A 6,000-nucleotide genomic window follows, 5' to 3' on the forward strand; every position below is an offset into this window, starting at 1 on the left:
TATCAAGGCTAGATTTGCAAAGTCAGCCATGATAGGCTACGTCAATCGTCACGTAGCCTAACACGGGTGACTTAAAAAAAAAAAAAAAGTGTGTATGGATAATGGCGGCCCCCATAGGGAGCCGCCATTCCCGTTCCTTATTTGGTCGCTGTAGTCTATGTAAATGTTTACGTAGACTACGGCGAAAATAAGGGCAACGCTATTTGCATTGCCCTTATTTTCGCCGTAGTCTATGTAAACATTTACGTAGACTACAGCAACTAAATAAGGAACGCGAATGGCGGCTCCCTATGGGGGCCGCCATTCGCGTACGCGCTTTTTTTTTTTTAAATTCACCCGTGATAGGCTACGTGACGATTGACGTAGCCTATCATGGCTGACTTTGCAGATCTAGCCGTGATAGGCTACGTGAATCGTCACGTAGCCTATCAGGGGGCGTTTTTTTTTTTTTTAAACTTTCGCGTTCGCGGCCGGGCGAGGCGGGAAGCCTCCTCCCCCGGCCGGAACTTCACAGGGGGAGCAGCGAAGCGCCTCCCCCCCACCGCGAACGTCCTTCAAGGACAGGTAAGTGACTTTCGTCCACCCTTACAATTTTCTTGAAAAGATCTCTAGTCTTTCCCATTTTGTTGTTTTCCTCCATTTCTTTGCATGGTTCATTTAAGAAGGCCTTCTTGTCTCTCCTTGCTATTCTCTGGAACTCTGCATTCAGTTGGATATATCTTCCCCTTTCTCCCTTGATTTTCGCTTCCCTTCTTTCCTCAGCTACTTGTAAAGCCTCAGACAGCCACTTGGCTTTCTTGCATTTCTTTTTCTTTGGGATGGATTGAGTTGCTGCCTCCTGAACAATGTTATGGACCTCCATCCATAGTTCCTCAGGCACTCTGTCTATCATGTCTAATCCCTGAAATCTATTCCTCACCTCCACTGTATATTCATCAGGGATATGATTTAGGTCATACCTGAATGGTTTAGTGGTTTTCTCTACATTTTTCAATATAAGCTGAAATTTTGCAAGAAGCAGCTCATGATCTTGAGCCACAGTCAGCTCCAGGTCTTGTTTTTACTGACTGTATGGAGCTTCTCCATCTTTGGCTGCAAAGGACATAATCAATCTGATTTTGATATTGACCATCTGATGATGTCCATGTGTAGAGTCGCCTCTTGTGCTGTGGGAAAACAGTGTTTGCTATGATCAGCGTGTTGTCTTGGCTAGGGGTGGACGAAAGTCACTTACCTTTTCTCGCAGCTTGTTCGCGGTGGGGGGGAGCGCTTCGCTGCTCCCCCCGCGAAGTTCAGGCCGGGGGGGAGGTTTCCCGCCTCGCCCGGCCGAAATTCAGGCCGGGGAGGAGGCTTCCCGCCTCGCCCGGCCGAAATTCAGGCCGGGGAGGAGGCTTCCCGCCTCGCCCGGCCGCGAACACGAAAGTTAAAAAAAAAAAACAAAAAAAATGTCCCCTGATAGGCTACGTGACGATTCACGTAGCCTATCATGGCTAGATCTGGAAAGTCAGCCGTGATAGGCTATGTGAATCGTCACGTAGCCTATCACGGGTGACTTTAAAAAAAAAAAGCGCGTACACGAATGGCGGCCCCCATAGGGAGCCGCCATTCGCGTTCCTTATTTAGTTGCTGTAGTCTACATAAATGTTTACGTAGACTACGGCGAAAATAAGGGCAACACAAATAGCGTTGCCCTTATTTTTGCCGTAGTCTACGTAAATCTTTATGTAGACTACAGCAACCAAATAAAGAATGGGAATGGCGGCTCCCTATGGGGGCCGCCATTATCCGTACACACTTTTTTTTTTTTTTAAGTCACCCGTGATAGGCTACGTGACGATTCATGTAGCCTATCACGGCTGACTTTGCAAATCTAGCCGTGATAGGCTACATGAATCGTCACGTAGCCTATCAGGGGACTTTTTTTTTTTTTTCTTTGATTGCAATGGCGGGGGCGGCAGCCGGTCGAAAGAACGGCTGCCGCTCCCGCCCCGCTCGAACACCGGACGAACCGCCAGCCGGACCCGCTGCCGGGAGGGACATTCAGGGAAGGTAAGTCCCGTCCCGGGGGGGGGGGCTGGGGGCGGGGGGGTGCGGAGGATTTCTCCCCGAAACTTGTTCGGGGGGCCGAACACGTTCGCACTCGGCCCCCCGAAGTTTCGGGGAGAAATTCTCCGCCATCCCTACTCTTGGCAAAACTCTATTAGCCTTTGTCCTGCTTCATTTTGTACACCAAGGCCATGCCTGCCTGTTATCCCGGTGATTTCTTGATTTCCTACTTTAGCATTACAATCCCCTATGATGAAGAGGACATCTTTTTTTGGTGTTAGTTCTAGAAGGTGTTGTAGATCTTCATAGAACCCATCAACCTCCGCTTCTTCGGCCTCGGTGGTTGGGGCATAGACTTGAATTACTGTGATGTTGAATGGTTTGCCTTGGATTCGTACTGAGATCATTCTGTTGTTTTTGAGATTGTACCCTAGTACTGCTTTTCCCACCCTTTTGTTGACTGTGAGTGCTACTCCATTTCTTCTAAGGGATTCTTGCCCACAGTAGTAGATATGATGGTCACCTGAATTAAATTCACCCATGCTTGTCCATTTTAGTTTGCTGATTCCCAAGATGTCGATGTTCAATCTTGCCATCTCATGTTTGACCACCTCCAGCTTACCTTGATTCATTGACCTTACATTCCAGGTTCCTAAACAATATTGTTCTTTACAGCATCGTATTTTCTTTTCACCACCAGACACATCCACAGCTGAGTGTCCTTTCGGCTTTGGTCCAGCTGCTTCACTCTTTCTGGTGCTACTTGGAAATAACCTCTGCTCTTCCCAGGAGTATATTGGACACCTTCCAACTTGAGGGGCTCATCTTCCGGCGTCATCTCTTTTAGCCTTGTGATACGTTCCATGGGGTTTTCTTGGCAAGAATATTGGAGTGGGTTGCCATTTCTTTCTCAGGTGGACCACACTTTGTCAGAACTCTCCACCATGACCTGTCCATCTTGGGTGGCCCTGCACGGCATAGCTTATGGCTTCACTGAGTTATGCAAGCCCCTTCTCCACAACAAGACAGTGATCCATGAAGGGGACTTATATCATAGAAGCATACAAAAATGTACATGGTGTGGAGAAAGTGGATGGGGATACATTTTTCTCCCTCTCTCATAATACTAGAACCCCGAGATCATCCCATGAAGCTGACTGGTAGGAGATTCAGCACAGATAAAAGGAAGTGAGGACTTCTTCACACAGCACATAGTTAAACTATGAAATTCAATTCCACAAGATGTAGTGATGGCCAATAATTTGTATATTTTTAAAAGGGGATTGGACAAATTCAGGGAGGAGAAGGCTATCAATGGTCACTAGTCCTGATGGTTATATCTTATATGCTACCTCAGTTTCAGAGGCAGTATGCGTATGTACACCAGTTGCTGGGGAACTTAGGTGAGAGGGTGCTGTTGCACTCATGTCTTGCTTCTGGGTTTTCTTGGGCTGGTTGGCCATTGTGTGAACAGAATGCTGGATTACATGGACCCTTGGTCTTATCCAGCATGATTCTTTTTATGTTCTTACCTATCAGTAGGATCCAGTGAATTCCATTGGACTTTCTTCTGAGTAGGGTTGCACTATTAAGGGCACAATCTATGCAGATAGGCATCTGCATCCCAACACAGAGGCAACAACCTATCCAATACAGGGAAGGAGAAGCATGGAGGGGATCGTTCCCTCCATGCTCCTCCTGTCTTGCATTTTCAGCTAAACAGCCGCTTTCAGTTGTCTAGCTGTGGGAAGGCAGAGCAGGGGAGGAGGCTGCCAGATGACACATGGGATGTGTTGTACTGGCATTTCCACCCTTCCCACCCCAGAACACTCCCTGACATGCCCTGTTTTGGCTGCTCCATGCTCCTCTTGTGAGCACAGAGAATGGGGCTTCTTCATGCTGCCTGTGAGGCAGTGCAGAAGGGGGGGAAGGTCAGTTCTCTGGGAAACAAGATAGCCTATGGCTGTCTAGCCGCTGACTGGTGGCCATAGGATTGCTCCTCCCTCCATAACTTTTCACTTGAAATGGTAGTTAAGGGGGAGATGGCCCTGTCTATGGCCCTGCCTTCAGTTGCCATTCCCCACTCCTAGAGCAGGTTTAGTCGACCTGGTGGCCTCCATATATTTCAGTCAACAGCTGCCTTCATTCACCACTAGCATAGCCAGTGGTAAGGGGTGGTGGGAGTTATAATCCAAAACATCCACACCAGGTTGCCTACCCCTGTGCCAGAGTGAGGGCAGAGGCATTGCCATCACTCTAACTGGCTTTACAGTGGACACTATATGATGATGCAGTGTCATTCTGAAACCAGCAATGCTTTCTGCCCTCACTCTAATGCAGCCTTTCCCAACCTTGGGTTCCTCAAATGTTGTTGGACTAAAATTCCCATCATCCATAATCACTGGCTATGCTGACCAGGGATGATGGGTCCTATAGTCCATCAAAATCTGGGAAACCAAGGCTGGGAAAGGCTACTCTATGGGAATGCTGAAGAAAATATAGTGGCCAACTGCCCCATCCCCCATTACTAAAATCACTCCACTGAAATTTAGAAGGGCCATTTTGGCTTAGCCCTAGCAGGATGTCTCTGAGCCAGTGTCAAAAATTGCAGGTATCAATCCAAAACAAGAGGGGTGGCAGAAATTGCCAGAGGCAAAAGTTGGTGGTGACTCCAAATGAAAAATAACAATATGCTCTCTCTCTCTCTCTCTCATATATATATATATATATATAGAGAGAGAGAGAGAGAGAGAGAGAGAGGGAGGGGGTCAGTAAGGCTTCTCCTTGAAATCTTCTACCTTGGACATTTCTGTTTCCTTCCTGCCAGTGTCCACACAATAATTTTTATTTTATAACATGATTGGGTCTAAAAATACCCCCTTTTTGTTCCCTATTTATTATTGTTTAGGTTGCCTCAAAGCACTTTAAATGGAAAGTAATTACATTTCACTGTAGTTTAAGTACCTCTGCTAGATTCTCAAATGGCAATTCAACTTCCTGAAGCTGAAGGCAAGCTAGAAGGCATATTGTGTGCTTAAAGGAGGCCAAGCACTGTAGGGATACAGAACTAAATCCCCCACTGCACTTATATGTGGGCTGATAAATTCTTCATACTTGTATGTTTTATTGGTGCATAAGAGCCCTTGCCACATTAGACCAAAGGTCTATCTATTGTGGATCGTTGAGAAATGCATTGGAATTTTAATGCAGACTTACCAAATTTGTGCTTTCCAAATGTGTGTACAATGCAGGGATATAGCAGTATTTGCACTTTCCAGAATTTTTCAGTGCCATCTGGAAATTGAAAAAAGAAAAAAGTGCGTAAAAGTGAGAGTCATAGGGGAAATATCCACAAAAATGCAGACAATGGAGAAAAGCAGACACATACATGTGTGCATTAGAGCAAAGTGTTATTACTTTCCATTATATCATTTGCAACAAAGTGTATGTTTATAAAAGTGCATGTAAAAATTCATATATTTGGAAAAGTGTATAGAAAAATGTGTACATTTGGATAAATGTGTATGAAATGTGTACATTTAGATACATGTGTATTTTTGTGGGCTTAAAAAACAAAACAAAACATGCATTGAACTGATATTTCTCTAAACCTGGAGGGTCCACATGGCCGTCATAACTCACAGCCATTGATAGGACTGTTTTCAAGGGTCCCCTTATGACCTGGATCTCCTAAGCAACTCCTTAAGGATCTCTTCCCTCCTTAAGAATAAGCAGCTGCAATTTGCATAATTTGCACAAATATCTCTGTGTGCATTTTTTTTAACAATATGGAAAATCCACAAACTGGCCTGACTCAGCACAGATTGAGGCGGGCTCCACAGCAGAAAACAAGCTGAAGTCTGGTGTGCTGAACCAAGAGAAGCTTGTTGACCTCCATGCCCTGAAAGGATTTGGCTTAAATCTAATTCCAGACCATTTCACCAGGTGATGCCC

Source organism: Heloderma suspectum, chromosome 9 (genome assembly GCF_057233095.1).
Source record: "Heloderma suspectum isolate Gila_16-S chromosome 9, 16-S_ref, whole genome shotgun sequence".
Lineage (NCBI taxonomy): Eukaryota > Metazoa > Chordata > Lepidosauria > Squamata > Helodermatidae > Heloderma > Heloderma suspectum.